This window comes from Vicugna pacos, chromosome 26 (assembly GCF_048564905.1).
Source record: "Vicugna pacos chromosome 26, VicPac4, whole genome shotgun sequence".
NCBI classification, from domain to species: domain Eukaryota; kingdom Metazoa; phylum Chordata; class Mammalia; order Artiodactyla; family Camelidae; genus Vicugna; species Vicugna pacos.
The window spans coordinates 14,872,091-14,894,710 of NC_133012.1; the positions used below are offsets into that span (position 1 = coordinate 14,872,091).

The 22,620-nt window shown below is 32.8% G+C and overlaps 1 protein-coding gene across 7 annotated transcripts in view; it reads right to left on the bottom strand.

Moving 5' to 3' along the window:
• MSR1 (macrophage scavenger receptor 1) overlaps nucleotides 1-22,620 on the bottom strand; it is a 250,059-nt gene that overhangs the window by 124,231 nt on the left and 103,208 nt on the right. For all 7 annotated transcript variants that reach the window (XM_072950374.1, XM_072950378.1, XM_072950377.1 and 4 more), the window contains one exon: nucleotides 13,164-13,335. The gene's annotated coding sequence lies outside the window, so the exon portion shown is untranslated. The remainder of the gene's footprint in view (nucleotides 1-13,163; nucleotides 13,336-22,620) is intronic.

A 22,620-nucleotide genomic window follows, 5' to 3' on the forward strand; every position in this document is an offset into this window, starting at 1 on the left:
TAACCAATCATCTTTGGAAATTTTTTTGAATGTAGGAAGTCCCCATGCATTTGTACATATGTCGGTACACATATACATGTGTAAATGTGTATGTCGATTTATATATGTTATTTATATATTACATGCATATTTTATCTTACCTCTCCATTACTAATGAAATAAAATTTTAAGGAGAAATATTATATAGTTGATAATTTTAAAATATGGAGTATTTTTTATAACTACATTGGCAATAGTTTTCTTAAAAGTTTCAGAGAAAGGTGATTTCTTACCAAAAAATGGGGGTAAAAAATCCCAGCAAAGTTAATTAAAAGAAATACTGCATTTTGGGGTTGCTAAACAATAAACAGATTTTATAACTTACTTGTGTAGTTGATTTTATTATTAAGCTACTATGCAACACTGTATAATTTAAACAAAGGTATTTAATGAATCCACTGAAAATTAGTTAAAATAGAATTCATTTCAGTCTTAATCAAAGACAATGATAGTAGGAGACAAAAAATACTTTGGTCAGTATATGGATAATTTAACTGACCAAATGGTTTTTATCAAAAGGAGATTTAGTTATTGCTTTATTCAGAAAAATCCACATTGACTAATTAAATGTGTGGTACTGCACTGAATTAGCAGTGCAATTTGCAAAACTCTTCTTCTGCTTCATTTGCACTGTATTGAAATTCATGAAACATATTTGCATATTTGACCAATTATTATCCTTTGACTATAGCAAACACATTGTTGAAATAACAAATCTCTTAAGACAAAAGTGAAGTATTGGCTGATATAAACCCAAGGATTTGGAATTGCTTAAAATGAAATTCAGAAATTGCAATTTTGTGCTGAAGTCTTCTGGTGAAATAATTAAATTTGTCTTAACTGAATTGACTGTATAGTCTCCTAGACAAGGGGAAATTCACCAGATGATTTATAACACATTATGCCATTACCAGCCCTTATGTTTATGATTGGCTTTTGGGAAGCCATCTGGTGGCAAAAGCCTCCTATCTAAATGAGATTAAGATTCTCCCTGATTTCTTTTCTTTCCTTCTTCTTCTTCTTCTTCTTCTTTTTTTTTTTTTGCAAGAATCCATAGATCTCTAGATGTTGACACTGCAATTAGTAGACAGGAGTCCATTTAAGAACAACCTTCTGATCACCTTCCCATCACCTCTCCCATGAGAAGGAAGGAATTTCAGCCATAGGAATAAGGTCAAAGCATCTTTCCATTCGCAATGGAAAACGTAACTGGATTCAGGAAATAACAAATTAAAAGGGTTGGGCAAGAGAGGAAGCCCTTACTTCCAGTTTACCTGGTATGTGCTAATCAAAGATGGGTCATTGAAGCAGATGATCTCTTGTCTCTCCACATGGACTTCCATCATTCATTCATCTAACCTGAGCTTTTCACAGCATACCATTGACATGTGACTGCAACTGCACAACTGACTCCAAAAGAGAACTACCCAGAAAAGCCCTTTCTGATTTCTTAACCCATAAAAATGCCAAGACGTCTTAACCTAAGTTTTAAGATAATTTTTTACGTAGCAATAGTTTGCTAAAACTGAAAATGTCTTGCCATATTTAAGACATATTTCAGCCTGGCTCCATTCCAATAAAAATCATAGAGATTATGAGCTTTTAAATATATAATATACAATTCACCTCTTAATGGATAAACAGGTCTTCATATTAAATAATTCTTTGTATGTAGCAATATTAAGTCTGAGCTTTTTCTGAATTTAGAGTTTCATGTCTGAATATACATTGAGATTCTCAAGTATTTATATGACCCTCAAATGTTCAGGTTATATTCTTTTAAGGTTCTGAAAAAGCTAATTAATAATTACCAAAAAGGGTGGGGGCAGAGGTACCTGGGAAAGTTGTAGATTAGAACCACAAAGTCAGTTTCAGATCAGAATGTATGAATTTGTGATATTTATTCAATGGATGTGAATGGCTCTGTTTTTACAGTGATAATTCTTACCCCCCAATATCGGGCAAGAATCTACAATCATCACGTACTGCCCCAACTTTGGGAAAGAGCCTACTGTGTTCAGGCGGACACTGTCACTGATATCTACATTGCTAGGGATCACATGACCATTTAAAGTCAAATTTAAACAAGAGAATTGTCAACAGTTTTGGGAATTCAGGAAGCCTAGTTAACCATCTCTAGGTGTACGCCATACCCATCTCCCTGGAGTTTCTTTTTCTTTGGGGGATTATTGCCAGAGTGGGGGCTTGGATGCTCTTTACTGTCCTACCAGCTATGGGACTTACAGATCCCCATCCAGTTTCCTAATCATAGGGATTCTTCCCCCAGCCAGGGCAAGCTTCATGGGTGTGTGACCAGGGCAGTCTCACAGGGCCCCTCATCCACAGGCAAGAGATTTAACGTTGTTTGGTTGCTATCTTAACATTTTTAATAATTTTATCTTTGAATTTGTATTTGGTAAGTGACATTGATGGGAGAATGCAAGATGTACCAGGCAGCCTGGAGCAGGAACCCACATGTGGTCTTGCCCTGGGAACCATTCTTGGGTCGTGGAGTGGGCAAAAAACAAACAAACAAAACAGCAAAAAAATAAAAAGGATTTACAATGAATAAATTATCCAAACATAGTAACTGGATTAATGCCTTTTGACTTTATTAGGCATTTTACTCTCATTTGATCCCCACAGCTAAGTTATGGAGTAGATGTCATTTTATAGATATCAATTAGTTGTTCACTGCATGATGAAATATTGAGGGACAGCAGTATTCTCCAAAATTCCACAGAAGTCCATCAACAAGTTCTGAATAACTGGTGAATTTAAGCATACTGCAATGCCAAAATCCTAGGGAACATTTGAGATGATGTGATTCTTGTATAAAACAAAAGTGCAGTGGCAAACAGGTTCAATTTTCTTTAATTGCAGAATTATTTTTAGCTCACATGATTTAGAAAACAATGTCAGTTTTACATTCATCCCTTTAGTTATAGCTGCAGGTACAGATAATAAGACTTTTAGCAGCTGCATCTTTGAATAAAACAACGAATAATGTGTTTTATGGTTCATTAACCATGCTAATACATACATATTTTGCCAATCAATTTGAATAACAGATTAAAGCTCACTGTGCATTTTCAGCAAGGTTTATAATTTAATTTATTTTTAAATAATCAGATCAGGAAATAAAAACAAGTTTTGACAACACTACTACAAATTCATTCCTTTGGTCTCTGCAATGTTATACATCAGATTTTGCTTAGAATTTTTCTCAGTTATTTTCCTGGTCATGATAGTTTTTTTTGTTTGTTTCTGTTTTTGTTAGTTTGTCTTTTGTCTTTTTAAAAAATTTCTGAAGCTCCATACTGATCAAGATGATTTATGTCAATGTTATCTTAATTACTTAATAATAAAATACACTGCAAAAGGATTTCTCCTTGTTATTCTAATTATTACTTCAAACACTTATCACTGATTGTATATTTGATTTTTGCTTTAATTTGTTTCTCTTTTCACTTAGTCCTAGCTACAAATAAAAGATAAATAGATAAAGTAATCAAAAATTCAGAAAGTCAAATAAACCAAAGTATGAATCAAAGGAAAACCTCTTCCAAGCACCACTGAAAGGAACTTTTAGAAAGTGGCTAACAAAAAGATGTGAACCGCTCCTTTACTCTTCACCCATATACATTCAATTACAGGTAGTTTTTGAAATTCTACTGTGGTCTAGCAGCAGGCAGGAAGTGGAAAACAACCATATTCTAGGAAGAAGGCAATCTGTCCAGAGGATTGTAGCCTGACAGCAAAATCTCCTTGAAACACAAAAGGCAACTTACGCCTATCCACTTGCACAGGTGGCTTCTATTCTCATTTCTTCGAATTTCCCTAGCAACTTCCAAGTCCTGCCACAACTGTCACTGAATTTCATTCCCACGTGGTTTGGCAGCAACACTAGTAAAGGCACTGAGACCACAGTCATGGCAATGTGGCACTAGCCCTGCTCCCTCCCCTCCACTTCTCAAGGGTGCATCTCTGGATAATTAAGTTATAGTTGAATAAAGAACACAGTGACTATTGTTTAGTAGATTGGCTGAGAATAAAATGAACTGGAGAACTAACCACATGATATTACCAGTTCTGAGATGTACATGCACATTAGGTGAATACAATCACTCTCTTTACAGTTTATCATTTTGACCTATAAGATAATTATTGGGTGTAAATTTAAATATGCCTCAGACACAGTACATGGTATGAATAAAACAATATCATCTATGTATTTCTATATATTTTTAAAAATTTCAAATACTTTGAACATATTTTTCTATATATATTTTTCCTGTATGTCTTTGGATTTGCTAGGAAACAGCATAGCTATTCTATCTTCCTAAAGTTTGTACCAAACACTGTCCCCCACTGTCTACTCTGTCACTGAATGGTGTCCATTTTAATATACTGTAAATACATTAAATAGATTTTCTATAAATCGAGGCCTGAATTAAGAGCAAGTTTACATTTCTTTTAAGTATTCTATACTTTGAGAATTATTTCCTATTTCCTTTATTCCATTTCTAATATTTATTCATCTTTCAAAGACTTCCCTTGTATTTATTTACAAATACCCTCAGGGAAGTACTATAATATGTGACAGTGTCCCAGCACTGTGGCTCTCCCTATTAAAAACTGAGAAAATGAAGGTTGTTTCTGTAGACAAAAAATCACATTTAATAAGTTTTTGGTAACAATAAGCTAAGGTCATCAAACAAAGGAACACACACACCTGTGGAAAATAAGTTTGTGATAGATGATATCAATACATAAACCTGGACATATTTGTGACTACAATATTAAAGGAAAGGAAAAAACAGGGGATTACATTAGGTCACTGAATTATGTGCTAACGTTACAGTAGTGGCAAAAATAAGAAAAACAAAATAAATAATAAATTTTTGTCTTGAAATTTGATATTAAATATACAAGATAATAAAATTCAATATTATTAAAAGTCATAGGTTTACATAGAGCATCAACCGTACAGCATGTGTTAGAGGTTTTAAAAGGTGTTTTCCAGCATGTGTATAATATAATGTGTCATGTCATGGGGAATGAAGTTTTTATTTAATATGGAAATTAAATAGCAAATATATAATGCAGAACATCCCATTCTTCAAGAAGGCATCTTTTTACTTAATAATCCTCTACACTTTACTAATATTCAGTTTTGCTATGATTTCCTGAAACCTTTTTATGAGTGGGAATTCATGTGCATACAATTTCTGTAAGACAACTGTCTACATATAGAAATGTTTACAGTTTTCCAACAACATAAATTCCATGAATAGGACAATCAAAATATTGTAATTATATCCTTATATTTTTCTACAACCACAGGAAACTAGAAGAAATAACAGAACATTTTAATGTGTATGAAAAAGGATTACAGTGTAGAAGAAAAATGTGATTACTAGTATCTTAACTTGATCATTAATTCCCTTCTTTATTATAAAAATATTAAAAAATCAAATCATAGAGCAAGTGATCATTAGTGCTATTCACCGAATACTTTTGTTTCCCTGCCTTCCTGACACAGGCTAGGACAGCACTTTCCCATACTCCTTGAAGTAAAGACCATATGACAAGTTTTGGCCAATCACCTGAGAGCCAAGTATTTTAGTTTGCTGATAAGAGATATTCTAGCTATACTCTGCATTATGTTAGCCACTAGCAACATGTATGGATTGAATTGTGTCGCCCCAAAATTCATACGTTAAAGTGCTAACCCTTAGTTATCAGAATGTGACTTTGTATTTGGAGATAGGGTCCTTGCAGAAGTGATCAAGATAAACGTAAGGTCATTAGGTGGGCCCTAATCCAATATGACGGATGTCTTATAAAAAGGGGAAACTTGGGCACAGAAACATGGACAGAGAGAAGGTGATGTGAAGACACAGAGGGAGAATATGACTGCCTATGAGCCAAGGAGAGAGATGCGGAAGAGATGCTTCCCTCACACTCTAAAGGAATCAAGCCTCCTGGCACCTCCATTCAGGACTTGTGGCTGCCAGAACTGAGACAATACCTCTCTGTGCCTTAAGCCACCCAGTCTGTGGGACCCTCTTTCAGGAGTCCTAACAAAATAATGCATCACAAATGCCATGTTAATGGATTTAAAGGTTCAGTATTTTAAGGCATTAGTTCTCCTTAAACTGATCAACAGATTCAATACGATGCAATTACAATCAAAGCAGATTCTTTGAAAAAATTGACAAGATGATTCTAAAAGTTAAACAGAAATACAAAGGATCTAGAAAAGAGCCAAAATAACTTTAAAAAGAATAAAATCAGGTTAATATCACTTCTGAATACATAAATAAGTCTTTAAACCCAATAGGAAATTCAAAAATCTAGTGAAATATGTTAAAAAAATTTGAACACTTTACCATAGCAGATTTTGGATTGTAAATTAAAGGGTTCTATGTAAAAATATGCTCAGTATCATCTTTATTAATAATCATGGCAATATGATTAAAACCCAGTGAGAGACCACTTCACATCTATCAGAATGGATAAAATTAAGGACTGACCATATCGTATGCTGGCAACAACACTGAGCAACTGGAATTCTAAAAACCAATAGGAAGGGAAAATGATACAACTACTTGGAAGACAGTTTGGTAGCTTCTTGAAGAGTTAAATGTACATCTACCACATTTCTCCTACCAAAGACAAATGGAAGCATGTCCATACAAAGACTTGTACATAGATGTTCATTACAGCTCCACTTCTGATAGGCTCACACTGAAGACAACCCAAATGTCCACCAGCAGGTGAATAAATAAAAATCTCATGGTATAGCAATACGATGGAATAGACCTCAATGATAAAAAGAGATGAACCATTGCTACATGGAATCCTTGTGAATCACAAAATAATACATGGAGTACAGGAAGCCTTCTATAGAAAAAAACGATTGTGTAGTGAATGATTCCATTTACACAAAATTTCAGAAAACAGTTAATCTATAATGACAGAAAGAAGATCAGTGGTTGTCTGGGAAGAAGGAGGGGGCAGGAGACGCAAGGGGGAGAGATTACAAACTGGCATGCAGAAAATTTAGGGTGATGGATACGTCCCTCACCTTGAGTGCAGACATGACTTCATTGGTATAAACATAATTAAACTATACACTTTGATATGTTTTTAAGTATGTCCAACTTGTTATATGTCAATTATATTTAAATATGGTATTAAAATCATGTTAGGTGGCAAGTCTAAAAAATTTTAAGAGATTATAAATAATGAGGTTTCTTCTCGATGAAATGTAAAAGGACGTTGTACAGAAAGGGTGAAGGGAATTTGTGGGATGGTGGCAACCATGCTTTACGGTAAAATGATAAAATCATAAAATATGATCAAATGTGGATAAGAATTTTCATGAGCTTATAGAGAATCAAAATTATTAACCTCAGGTGGCAAAATCATTTTTAAAATGCTCTTTTCCCATTAGCACTCAACTGTTGCACTTGAAGTATGAAAAATGCAGACGGTAGACTGTATTCATGTATAGGAATTTTGGGGACTGAACTAGGAGAGGAATACAAACACGGAACAGGCTGGTTAAAGCATAGCTCATTCGACAGGAAGAGAAGTCAGTGAGGAAACTGACAAACTGGGGAGAAAAACACCAAAGCTGAGAGAACTGATGAAAGCCAAGTGGCAGTGGTAGTGACATATGGAGAAAATTGGAAGGGCTGGTGTTTGTAATGAGACTGTCAAATATTAAAATTTTAATTTCTAGACAATGAGTAGTTTCGCATCAGAACTGCTGGAAGATCTTCATGCCCCTTTGTCATCAGTATCCCACCCTGAAGAGCACCACTGTTCTACTTTTATCCCTACAGATGGTCTTGGTGACCTAAACTTCATATGAGAAGTACCCTATGCCCTTTTGTGTCTGGCGTCTTTTGTTCAATCTAATTATTTTTGAGATTCATTTGTTTTATTAAAAGGAGGAATAATTCACACCTGTTTCATTGCTAAGAAGTATTCCTTTGACTGTTACAATTGCTTTTTCATTCTCCTACTCATGTACATTTTATTTCCAGTTTAAGGCTGTTGTTAATTAACCTGCTGCAAACATTCATATGCTTGACTTTTTGTAGGCACATGATTTTAATTCGTTTGAGTGAATACCTAGTAGCAGAACTGCTGGGCCAATATACCTGATTACACTTCTTTTTTGTAGAATCATCTAGAGTTGGCTTATACTGCTTAGAACCAGACTTAAATATGAAAACGGGACATCATCAAGAACCAAGGTGGCGCTCACTGTTTCTCTGGAGTTGTGTGGCCTCTTTTCATGCCTGACTCATTCTCCTCTCTTTCCGAACAGCCTTCTTCAGACAATCCATCTGCTTCTGCACAGCTCATTACAGTTACCTTAAAATGTTTGCTTCTGCACTCAAATTTATATAACCTCATATATTTCCAATTATCAAGGAAAAAAAAGTCTTTCAGATTGCTCAGAGAAAGAGAATCTGATTGTTTCTTTTTGGTTCTAATACATACGTCTAGCCCAACCAGCTATGGCATGGGACTGAGGATCAAGTGGTACTTAGGCTTGGCTCTTGTGAACATCGGTAATGCAGGTGCTCTATACAAAAAAGTATGGCGGCAGGGAAGAAATGACTAGTTGAGGATGTATTCTAAAATAGTTCTTTGTAATTATTATTTAGTTGAGTCAAAAATCTGATCTGAAGTTACTAAATTCTACTTATTTAGCAAATCAGTACAAAGTGGCAGTTTTGACTGAAGGCTCCCTAGAGGAAGAAAATACTGAATTACACTTTGCCTTTGTGCCCTCTACTGTGTTCATTCAGTGCTACGAACACAAGAGGCACTCACATACAAATACAAATACAATTTTATGTTCCTTAGTTATAAATATTTCCCCTTGTCTTACCTTCAAGGCAGGAAGAAACTGAAAGATATATAATGACATTTCCACACAGACGCATAACCATTTCATATCATTGGCCTAAATAATTAACCAATGAATTCACATTATACTTGAAAAAGTTTTTTCTGGCTTAAATTTAATACTTTCAGAGTTGATGGTTTTTTCTATGGATATAAACTCTAGGTTTACTTGAAGTGTCTCTTCCCAACAGAAACTCTGGGGAACAATTACCATAGTTCAGTCCTGCAATTTCTCTCTCATGGTCCTATAACGATCCAAATGATATGATTAGCTTTGGAGCATGGCATGCCTCTTTTGATCAGTTGGAAGGGGTCTGATTCATTTAAAAATAAATGACTATTTAGGGCTTTGATGTTCAAAGGTGATTTATAACACTAGAAAGCATAATGAGGTCCTGACTTCCTGGACTTTACCACTTAATTATGGGGAGAAGCCAAAATAAAGTTTTAAAAAGTTAAACTTGGTAAATAATAATGTACAAAAGGTCACAAAGAAAAATGTTATTCACTACTAAATCAGTGGTGCACCGAGTGAATGGATGCAACAATTTTAAAGGAGAAAAAATGTCATGACAGAGTATTATTTTTCAAGGAGCTGGTAAGAATTATGCTGGAATGTTTCTGGGACTGGACAGATAGAAGTGAGGATTCAAGAAATAAAGTGTTATAGACACATGTATGGAAGTGAGCAGAACATTTTTCTAAGAAAAATAAAGAGAATAGTTTGGGGCTGGGGCAGTAGGGGAGGGGGAGAAGGGGAGAGAGAGAGATTTTAAAGATAAATTGGCTCCAGATGTCAAGATACGGAAGCTTGAGTTAGTCCTACCAAAAGATTCTAGATTTTATCATTTTTATAGTACATTAAAAAATGAATGGAAGATTGCTGAAGAGTGCTTCTATCATGACCTTACTGTAGAGCTTTCTTTCTAAAATATTGTCTATAGAAATATTAACTACAGCTTGATTCACATCAAAATTATTCTTGCTACAAGAGACTGTTACTAATTAAGCATTATCCAGTATGTGGCTTTTACAAATGAATTACTAAGAATGGCTCTGTGCAGTACTGGAGTTCTCCCCATCTTCAGTGTTCATCATATCCAAGTTACTCCAAGACCCTTGTTCTATCTCTTGCCCACATCCAGACAGACTCTATTCCTAGGGAAGTTTGTTATTTTCCATTCTCATCATCATCAAAAGCATCTTTGCCTTTTTTTCCTACTTTCATTAGTTCTCATAAACTCTTAAAAAATACTTCAACTTAAAATGGATTTTAGACAAATAAATTTACTACTCAACTTGCAGGGGAAAATGACAAAAAAAATCCTCATATTTTGAATATTTTTTATGATTGATTGATGACAGACATGACCCTTGACTACCCTGAAAGCAACATTTTAATATTTCTCAGCTTTATTTCAAATGCAGCTGGTTTATGATATATACAGTACCATTCAAAGACTCAGATTAGTCTTTTGGAGATGAAGAGATTTTAAGCATCATGGTTTCACTATGGTCCAAAAATAGAAGGCCATGAGAAATTAATAGGATGACACTGAGAAATGTGGTAATTTAAGCCAGGTCATGCCATACCTGCAATTTTTAATGTAACTGGAATCTCATTTTGGACTTAACTTTCTCTGTACACTGCTAGGATTTTAGGCATTTATAGACATATATGGAAACCTGATGGGACTACCCTCATGGAATTTTATTCATACGGAGGCAAAGATTTCCTGGGATATGCATCTATTTTTGCAGTCTAGACATCTGGAACTGTGTGTCTGAAAATTAATGAGATGGCCTTACATAAGTCTTTTTTTTTTTAATCAAGATATAGTTAGTTTACAATGTTGTGTTAATTTCTGGTGTACAATATAGTGATTCAGTTATAAATATATATATTCCTTTTCATATTCTTTTTCATTATAGGCTATTACAAGTTATTGAATATATTTCCCTGTGCTATATACAGCAGGACTTTATTTTTTAATCTATTTATATATAGTAGTTAGTATCCGCAAATCCCAAACTCCCCTCCACCGCACCCCTTTCTTCCCTGGCAACCATGTTTGTTTTTTATGTCTGTGAGTCTGTCTCTGTTTTGTAAATAAGTTCATTTGTGTCATTTTTTTTTTTAGGTTCTCAGGGTTCCCACGTAGCTCTAGGTATAGTTTGTTATTGTCTCCTAAATCATGCCTTTCAATTATGGACATTTTGTCTTCTCACTAAATTTTACAGGTGCAATAATAATAACAGATTATTATGTGCTTATTTTATGCCAGTTACTGTGCTAAGTTCTTTGAACACATAATAACATTCGCAATCATGTGAGCCCACATTTTCACATATAAGTAAGGATCAGATATCATGAAAGATTAGTTGCTAAGTTTTCAATTCTGGGGCTCAAAACTAGCATTCTCTAACTTCAAATCCATGTTCTTTTTCACTTTATTATATATTAAATACCACATTACTTATTAAAAATGTTACATACATAAGCATAAGGGTCTCATACTCATTTCTTAAATGCAATTGCTCATTCTAAGAAAAATATCTATTAACTAACCTGCTTCATCAATTAAGCCAAGTTTTGATAACACAGAATAATAATTAGGAAAAAATGAAAATAATAATAACAAAAGATTTCCTGCCATGCTCTAATAACTCTGAGGCAAAGAGAAATATCCAAAAATTTCTGGAAAAAATTCCAGTGACAAAATCTCCTCCATCTTCTTTTTCTTTATTTCTACTGCTTCATGCTGCTAAGTTCTATATTCTTCAAATTGACTGTGTTTTTGGCAATTCACAGTTAGAACAGATATTCAATAAAAACAACTTTATGGAAAGGATGTCCAAACATTACAATAAAAGCAAGTTTTTTTTTTAATTTCATTGAAACTTAGTGTGCACAACAGAGACAATTTAGATAGGAGAGGACTCTGACAATAAAGTTCTTATTTAATTCAACACATGCTATATAACAGTTTACTTTCTTATCCTGACATAACAATCGTCAGTAGAAGAGGATCTGGGTTGATGGGGACTTGACTGTTTGTTAATAGTGATAAAGATTAAATACAGGAACTAGCTTAACTAAGAGAAACAGAGAAGAAATATACTTATCCTGCTATATTCTGTGAAATCTTCTGTCAAAGCCACAGAAAATGTAAAATAATTCTTCCTCTGTAGAAAGATGAGAATATGGCGCATGTGGAACTCAATCAATATACAGCAGGGGATCATGGAACCCAGAGTTGGAGATAATCTTACCTCTTGGCATAAAGTACATTTTGAAGGGTATGACACAAGAGTGCCTTTAAATAATCATGCCATGAAAATAATATTTCATTATAACCACTTTAATTTTTCTCCTTTCTGAAAAATTTCTTTATAGAGTTATTATGTTGACCAAATACATCTTAATTTTAGCAAGGGCACATCATAGTGAAGATGACAAATGGCTTATAAATATTAATGAGATCATATAATATTTACCCTCCAAAATTAATTACCAGTGTTTTCTGAGAAACCTGAAGAAATGAAACAAAGTAAATATTATAGTAGTACTTTTTTTTAATAGCGTAAAACACATCTTTTCCTCCATAAATTTCAAGAAAATGGCTGTGGACTTTTGTCAAACATGGTTATTTCTATGAGTGCCTTTAAGTAATCTATTTTGCACACATAAGCAGTAGACATTAAAGCAGAATACAAATTATTGTTTCTAGCTAGAGATGTTCAATACTTATTTCTTATAAAAATTTTATATTATAAAATCTGATTAATTTTTGTTTTTGTTACTCTTTAAACAGACATATAATTTAGTATCTGAGGAAAGCATATATCAACATAAATGTGTATCTTGGCAAATTTTACCTATTTATTGCTATCACACATTTTATCAGACAATGCACACAGTGGTGTGCTTATAACTTCGAGTTTAAATGTCCAAACATAAACTCTTTTATTTATTTAATGTATGAGTATTATTTGTGGTACAGTGTTTAAGACTTTACTAAAACATCTTGGCAATATAATTTATTGAAACTGAGGATAAGGAAATAACTATTATCAACAGGTGGCACTTATCCTGAGCCATAGAGTTTAGCTGTTTTGTGACTAGCCACCAGAAAACACGATTTAGCTTTGTTTTAAGGAAAGGTTAATTTAGCAGCAACTACACTTACCCTTGTCTGAGAAGCCCAGTGGTTGATACAATCCTACATCACGCTGTTCAGCAAATGAAAGCATCTTTTTTATATGATCACAGGGAATGAGGCTCCGCTTGTTCACCACGAGTCCAGGAATGCTGAAGTACTTTTCTGAATAGACTTGGCAAGCGTGAATACCTGGGGAAAGCTAAAAAGAAAAATTCAAGTAAAAGAAGATGCAAAACCAAGTCTTTTCTGATGATTCAGAAACCTTTGTACCAGTTGAGGGTATAGGGTGAGAAATATTTATTCTTTGGGATTCATGAGGGCTGGCCTGAGCCAGAGCTATAGCAATAATGAAGTCATATGTCACCCAACACTTATACAAGCATGGTTTAATGCTATAATCTGGGAGAAAATTAGCAGACATAAGTTAAAGTTTTTATATTTTTTTAAAAAGATGTATATTTCAAAGACTTTATAGCCTACTTATAAGCTTCATGTACTGCCATCCAGCCATCATGAAGAAAAAAAGAAATCTTTCATGCAACATTTTACTCTTTCAAAGTATTTATTGCAAGCATAAAATCCAAATAGCTTTACCAAACTCTGGGATATTTCTCTTCATTCTTTGTTGAAAAAAGAAATCAAGTTACAGGCAGCAGAGGTAATCAACAAGGAATCATCTGTGAATTTAAATTTACTTAAATTTAAATTTATTATGCCACTTAACTCTCCCAGCCTGTGTTTAGCAACACACAAAACAACAATTTGCAATGGTTACTGAAATTTGCATTTTTATATTCGTTCATCAAAATTGAGGCTAAATTTTAAATAAAGTTTCAAAATCTTTCACTTTTAAAATAAGAGTCCATGGCTCCTGGAATTTTAATATTCTCTTGGGACCCATTCAGATAATTTCTGGAGGGGCTTCTAGAATGAAAAAGGAGGCTGGAAGAGCTGCTGTTCCTGGTCAACAGTCACAGTAGGATTATGATCGCCCCTCAGTCCTTAGCTTGCCGATTTCCTCAGGTGAACTTCATAACTGTTTACGTCTATCATAGGCTGAGGTAATTTCAAGCTATTATATCTTTTCCTCCAGTTTTTTTTTTTGTTCAAAATAAGGAACTAAGAGACTGCTCAACTCTATGAGATACTTTGTAAGGACTCATACATAAGGTATTTATTTTCTGAGGGATATTTCTAGTCATGGGGAGGGAATGCCCTAAAACTAGGTACACATTTTTGTCCCCCAATTCTTGCGATTTGCGACACGTTTCCTGAATTTACCCAGTGCTGCTGCTTCAAATGTGTCCCCCTCTTCAACCTACTCCCACACCTATAAAACCTACCTCCCTCTGTATGCTTTACGGACATGTAGTTAGGTTTTGTAGGTTTGTAGACTTTAGATAAATGACACCATATTATATGTATTCTTCTATCATACTGTGTTTTCGTGACTTAGCCATGCTAACTAGAGAAGGGTTGATACCTTAATTTTTATCATTGTATATTATTCTTTTAGATGCTTATAATTCAGGGTATTCACTTATTTTTTTCTAGTGATAGTCATTAGGATTATTTCTAGGTTTTTTTTTTTTGCTATTAAATATGAAGTTGCAATGCACATTCTTGATGATGTAATATGCTATACATGGCATCAGTTTCTCCAGGATTTTGTGGGTGCAAAGTATATATGTATTTTAACTCTACCGGAGACTGCCACACTGAATTTTTAAAGTATGTGCACAAAGTCCATAGTCATTAGTAGTATGTAATTGTTTCTTTTGGTCTACATCCTCATCACCATAGTTATCTTGGCAAACTCCATAAGCACCCCCGTTAGAATTTTAAAAAAGATCACTGAATATTTTAATCAATTACATAACAGATATACTCGTGGCAGTGGCTCTTCCCGTTCAGGTATGTAATCTGTCTCTATTTATTTTGGTCTAATTTCTATAAGCATAGTTTTTATAAATGTCTCATCAAGATTTTTAGGTTGTTAGCACAGAGAAATGCAGTTGGCTTTGATATATTAATTTTGAGCCACTTGGTGAATTGCCTGACGAATCATAATGATTTTTTTGCTAAATTCTTGTGGTATCCTATGTAGGAAATTATTTAATTTGTGACTAATATTAATTTAGTTTCTTTTCAAATATTTAAATATTTCCTTATATTTTAAAATCTGTTTTAGTCAACAAAATCTTGAACAATGGCCCTTTTTTTCTCATTTATTATTTTTTAAAAAAAGCTTCAAATGTTTTGCCATTACTTTGATATCAGTAATAGATATCATTTAATGTGCTAGGGATCCATTCTATTTCTAGTTAGAAAGTATTTTAAAAATAAAGTGGAATATGTATATTCATGTATGACTGAAGCATTATGTTATACACCAGAAACTGATATATTTGTAAACTGATTATACTTCAACATACAAACATATACATATATATATACACACACACATACACAAAAATAAATAAATAAAATAAAGTGGTTTTGAAGTTTTTAAATGCTTCTAATGTGTGGTGTTCCTTCAATTTGCTAATGTGGGAAATTCGGTAAACAAACTCTCCTCCTAATTGAAGCAGTATTCTCTTTTTGAATAAACTCAAATGGGTATTTTTTGCATCCAAATGAATGAATGAGATTGATTATCTCATCCTCATCTGATTTTGATAACACAGTTGTATATCTTAGAAAACAAAATGATAGTGTTCTCTTTTTATTTTCTCTAGCAAAGTTTGTAAAAAATATGAGTTATGTTTATAGAAATTATCCATTTATTGGTAGTTTGGTGAACTAAACTTTAAAATATCTAAAAATTATTTGTTGGATATTTTAAGATGTATTCATTTCTTTAATTTGTTATCAATCTTTTCAAGCTACTTATGAGTCACTTTTGAAAGCTATGTTTTTCTTGGAATTGATTATTTTTTCTAAGCAAAATATTTTGACATAATAGTGTTCAAAATTTTCTATTTTCTTTATAATCTCTCCTCTGTCATTTTCCCTTTATTATTATTATTTTTTTTCTTGATAATCTTTTATGAAAATAAATTTTATTTACTGTTCTCCATTGAACTGAACAGGGCCAATATGAAATAAGTCTTTGTTCATTAATTAATAAATCTTGAAATTGTAAACAGTTGTAATTATAAAATTTGATTCAAAATTATTAAATAGTAAAATTTTATAGACCATCCGGCATATAATAAATTTGATCATGTAGAATCTTCCAAAGATAGTAAAGATGATTCAAAAAAAAAGATGAAGAAAGAAACTTTTTAAGTGAGATAATTATTAAAGATTAGAGAGAAGAAGACTTTTTAAATGATCATTTCCAGAGTTCATTCTGTTTTAGAATGACTCCCAGAGTAACTTGAATAAATTAAGGACAGCAGTTATAATTAACTATGGCTCTCCCACATGTTTTATCTTAATTGAGCAGTCTGGATATAGACAATTAAATAATGTAAAGAGATTTATTAATTTGAGTGCTGTTAACAAAGTAGAAGTATTTTATTATTTTTTATCACACATTTGCTCTCAAGGTAAACACAAACTGTTTAGAGATCAAATTTTGCCATTTACCCCAACCTTGTGTGTCACATTTCTATTTGTAAGAAGGGAAAAATAAGGGATAAAACTGACTTCTTTGGTTTTTGAGACTATCATTTAGCTCTAATGTATATGTCTTATAGAATCCCCTGTATGTAATACATGCAGAGTATGTGTCACTTATTATTACTAATATTGTTGGCAGAGATGTGATTTGTTGCAGTCAGTATGGCTCCTTCTGAATTACAGCAAAGCTGTGCTGACCTTTTCAAAAATTCCTAGTGATGAACAATGAGAAGAGAAAGTCTCAGGTTTCAGGGTCACATTCCAACATGATTGGTATGATGACAAGGAAAGACTTGGCCTGACTGTAACCAGGTTGCACACGGTAGGTAGGCAGTAGCCACCCTTCTCCTCTTCACATATGCATCTGCCACTACTGTCTGATTCATGTAACAACTTAAACTAAACCCTGATCACTATTCAAACTCTCATCACACAACCATTCCTACTATGGGGAAGAAAACTGTAATACATTCCTAAAAGAAAACCCCCTGCATTATGTACCTGGAGTAGTGTATGGCATTTATTGAATGAATAAACGAACTAAGACAGTAGAAATCAGACAAAACAGAAAATGTCTGTTAAGTGGTTTTAACAAATGCAGAAAGTTTGCAGAGGAAGGTCCACATTGTCAAACACTGTAGTAAAACTGGACAATATTATTCTGATTCTGACATTAATAGGAATTCCTATTTCTTTATTTATAATCTTCATGTATTTTTTTCTCCTTGCCTTATTTCACTGAATAGAATCTCTAATAAATGCCAGACAGAAACAGAGTAGGCATTTCTTCCCAATCTTGGGGAGATGTCAAGTGCTTTAGTGTTAGGTGTGATATTAGTTGAAGATTTTATTTTTATTGTTTTAATGGGAACTCTTTGTTAGGTTGAAGGAGTTTCCCTCCCCTTAATTCCTAGTTTGGAGATTTTTTAAAATTCATGATTAGTTGTTGAATATTTTAAAATGCTTTTTCTTTATCTATTGAGATGATCATACAGTTTTAAAATTTTTGTTAAAATGGCAAATTTCACGGATTAATTTTTGATTAAACTAACTTGTATTTGTGGGGTAAAACACACATCACACATGGCCATGTGTGACATTTTTTAATATATTGTTGTATTTGATTTGCTAATGTTTTATTAATGGTATTAATGATTCTTGTTTCTGTTTTTAAGAAGGATATTAGGATGTAGTTTATTTTTCTTATAATGTTATTTTCTGGTTTTGGTTTCAGAATACTACTTGTCTAATGAGTTCCTAAGTATTTCCTCTTTCTCTATTTTTGGAAAGAGTTTGCACAGAATCAGCATTATCCCTTCCTTACATGTTTGGTGTCATTAGAAGAGAAGCTTTAGGCTTGAAGCTTCCTTTGTAGGACAGTTTTAAATTACATATTCAAGTTCCTTAATACACTTAAGTTTTTTTTATTTCTTTGTTCATCAGTTTTATGACTCATGTATTTCAAAGAATTTGTCCATTTTATCTAATTTGCAGAGTGATAGAGGCCCATTAACATCTTAAACTTGGAATATTACTGACTTCAAATTCTGTCTTATGATGGTGACACTCAGTGTAATCCCCGAATGACAGAATGATGTCTCTCTAGCATGTGACTTTCTGTAGCACTGTCATCCTTCCTGGTGGCTGCCTGCATCTCCCTTCCTTATTCATCTTCTTCCTCTGCATCTTTTAAGATTATGCTCAAAATTTACCTTATTTTTAAAGATTCACTGACTCAGCTCACACTCAGTATTCCCAGTAATGGTGCCCCTACTCTTTAATGAATTACTTCTTCATTTTATTTTTTATTAAAAATAGTCAATGAATATTACATGCCAAGCACTGTGCTCAATGTTGAGTATGCAGTGAGATATCAAGCAAATTAGGTCCCTCTCTTCTTAAAACTTTAGCATCCACTAAATAAGTTAGATAAAAAGCAAGTAAACAGCAGATTTGCTGCAGAGAAAAAAACTGTACTGAGATTTTGAGATAAAAGTGCTACTGGATCTGAAGATGTCCAGATAAGTAAGTATTTTAGTGGAGGGATACTATGTTCAAAGAATGCAGTATATGGGAAGTGTGAAGGAAAAACAATGTGGGGAGGGTTTTAAAAGTAAAGTTGGAAATTCAAGCAGTTCTTAATACTCTTTTGACTCAGTTCTTAAGACCATTTGTTGCCTGAATTTAGGTTTTATCTATTGAAGAACTGGGAAATGGTGTATGAATAAGTATATGAATTTTTTTCATTTTCTACATAAAACAGAGAGGAGGAATGTTACATTAATAATGACAATGTAAACATAGAAGTACAACTATTTGGTGAACATCTATTTCAGCAGTCTAATTTATAAATACTTTCTCATTTTACTAAAGATATGCTGACACCACAACAGAAGAAAATCATTCCGAGAAAATGTTTATTTTATTGAATTACCTCATTTGGGTGATTTTATTTCTGTCCCATAGAGCTACTAGGCTTATGTATTCATTTGGATGTTTCTAAAGCCATTGTTTCAAATCTTTTAAAAATTATTTTGGAATGAAAAATTGAATGAGGAATTCATAAAGAAATTAAAAAATCTATGTATAAGGATTCATACACTTGAGATAGACATGTTAAATAATTTAAGGCATGGAGATCATAAATAAGGTAATTTATAAAGATCTCTGTGGAATAATAAAACTGTATAGTCTTGAGTGATTTTGACATATTCTTTCTACATTTATCTTATTATATATGCACACTGCTCATTAAAGTAAAATCTTCACCAAATGACTAAATCAGTCTCTTATTGTCAAGTATATGTGTTAGGGATATACATGTCTTTTTTATTATTATTATATTAATATTTTAGCTCAACTAAGGTGAATGATTTCTAGTCAGTGACTACATTTTGCTCATTTCTGCATACATCAAAATTTCTGAGATAACAATGTTATCCTCAAAGATCTCCAACAATCTTTTCTTAATTTAAATGAACTAAAATCTGAGATATTGCTACTTATCACCAATATCGACTTTTTTCATTTTGTTTTACCTTCCAGGTAAGCAGACAATTCTATTTCTGAGTTTTCATTCAGCTGGGACCATGTGACTGGTTCTACCTATTAGGTAGCAGGTGTTTGTTACATCTGCCACCTCTCAGCTTAAGCATCTAATTCCATAGCCTCTTTCCCTATTGTGTCATTTCATGCCAGAGCAGCAGAGGTGAAATCTTCTTGATGGTAAAGCTAGAAGATGACACAACTTCTGTTGGCCCAAGTCCCTAAAGTTCTGTGTGGAACAGAGCTCTGTACAAACTTTCAGGTGGTAGATAGTAGAAATGCTAACTATGACCACTTCAAGAGTTCCAGATCAGCAATCTAGCAAGTTAGGGAATTTTTCTATAATAATTCCTTGAATTTAGTAAACTAACCAAGCATCAGATTCTCTTCTTGCTAGTGTCTCCTGGGAGAATTCATTATTCTTATTTTTTATGAGAAGATAATATATGTCCTTAATTAAGTGTATAAAATAACAACTTTCATAATAACTTTATGATTTACACCTTCATTGCTCTTTTTTTTTTGTTCTTAGATCTTTCATCTCAGATTTTTTCAATGTTCTGTACTATGTTCTCTTTCTCAGCTATTTCATCCCATTTACCTTCCTGTACTCAGATCTTCTTTTTTTCTCCTCCTCTTGTTCCAACTTCACTAAATCTAATTAACTGATGTTCTTTATTCTTCTGGCCACGAAATAAATACATTCCTAAAAATCAATCTTCAGTCTGTTAATCGGTCCTATAATTTCTCCCATGGGGACAAGTTTTTCCTCACTATTCTAACTTTCATCTCATTAAGGAAGACTCCCAGTATATATATCTGATACTGACCTATTTCCTCTAAGTCTTATATTTTCAGCTACCTGCTGGCATTTACTATATTTTTAAAATACACCTTTTTTTCTAACTTCAGCCATAATGGAATCATCATTCATCTTTGGCTGAGCCCCGTATTGCATTCCCCATATATCATCACTCTCTAAGGCCTATTTAAACACATCTTTCAATTATTTAAAAAAAAATCAAACTCTACTTCCAATTCGTACATCTATTTCTTCTTTTGTGCATTATAAACACCATAATCCATGTGTTTATACATTGATACCTTGACTGACAAGCCAAAAATGAAGCACTTTCTTCATGTTAGGCCTCCAAGTTAATCCGCCCAACACCCTAATGCCAGGGTAGTCTTCCTGAAATATCACATGAGCAGACCATTCTTCTTTCAACATTTCTTAATTGCCCCTAATGATAACAGGGTACTGTTCATATTCTTTATACAGTAGCATTTTCAAGATTAGAAGTCACAACCTAGTCTATAATTTTTCATTCTTGCTGTCTTATCTCCTTTGAAACAAAATATCTGATCTAAACAGTACATGTGTCACTGTATTGTATCCATGCACTGGTCTCGTTACATTCCTGTTTTTCATGTTTTTCCCCAAAATTCAGATGTTATCCATTCTCAGAATGTATCTCAAGGACTCCCTGAAACAGGAGGACTCTTTGTTCTAGGATAGGTTGGACTTAGGGAAAAATAAAAAACCAAAAAACTCATTTACTTGCTGTGCCTTTTTTCTAGGTTTTTAGACTTCGGTATACCTTTATCTCCCTCATTATAAGCTCACTGAGAAGAGAAAGTGAGGCTTAAGCACACTGCTATCTCTTAGAGCAGTGTTCAATAGAAATATAATGTGAGCCACATTTATAATTTAAAATTTTCTAGATGCCACATTAAAAAATAATAAGAAACTCTAACTCCATTATTACTAATAATTGATTATTTAAATTTTCTGATAGTTTTTACACTCATTTTACATTGAAAATTAAAATATTTTGCATAATAAATCATTATGAAATGTTTAAAATCATTATTATTTTAAAATGGTTCAACTCACCATAAATTTTGGTACGTACTTGTCTAACCAGGTTATAAATAAACTTCTTTCTCTTGGAATTTCAAGTGTAGCTTATTCATATGCAATTGCAAAATGTTTAAAAATGTCTACATCATAGGAGAAATTTTTTAGGTTGCAAACTGATAACTTTTCTTCATAAATATGCAAGTGTTTTGAGACAAAAGATACCCAAAGTATTAATTATACAGTATCTCCCCTATTACAAATGACTCTTCCCAAGAAAAGTACTTGCAATTTTTCAAATTTGAATCAATTGATTTTCGATAACATAAAAAATGTTTTATATTCTAAGCATTCTTTGGCGGCTTAATTATAAGTCTTTTACTTTTTGTAAACTCTCTCTCTCTCTCTCTCTCTATATATATATATATGCCTTTTTTCATAATTTTCTAACAAAATTGCTTCAACTGAAATAATTATTTTACTATCTATCTAAAATATTCTTTTTTCTTTTGTTTGGTTTTTCAAAAATCCAAGACATCCATTCTACAGCTGGTCAAAGTTACCAAATCAGAACCTGTTAAATCATTAAAAAATTATTTGTTGGACATTTAGTTCCTATTTCGGATGGTAATGTCATCAGTTCTTTTTTTGACAACAGAGAGAATACTTTTTATCATATCCACTATCTATTTGCTAAAAATGTCTCTTAAAATTATTCACTTTAATGTTTTTTATTTTTTTTCAAAACAAACATTTTATTTTGCCCTTCTAGAGCAATTTGCAATTGCCATTCATTGTGAACTTTATGACAGCAAACTAGTTTCTGCATCTCCACTTGATTGTATACCAGCAGTATGCCTCCACTTTAAATTTTTAAATTTGTCCATATTTATAAACTAGAAAAATACTTTAATTATAATTAAAATAACACATATTTCAATTTAATTACCA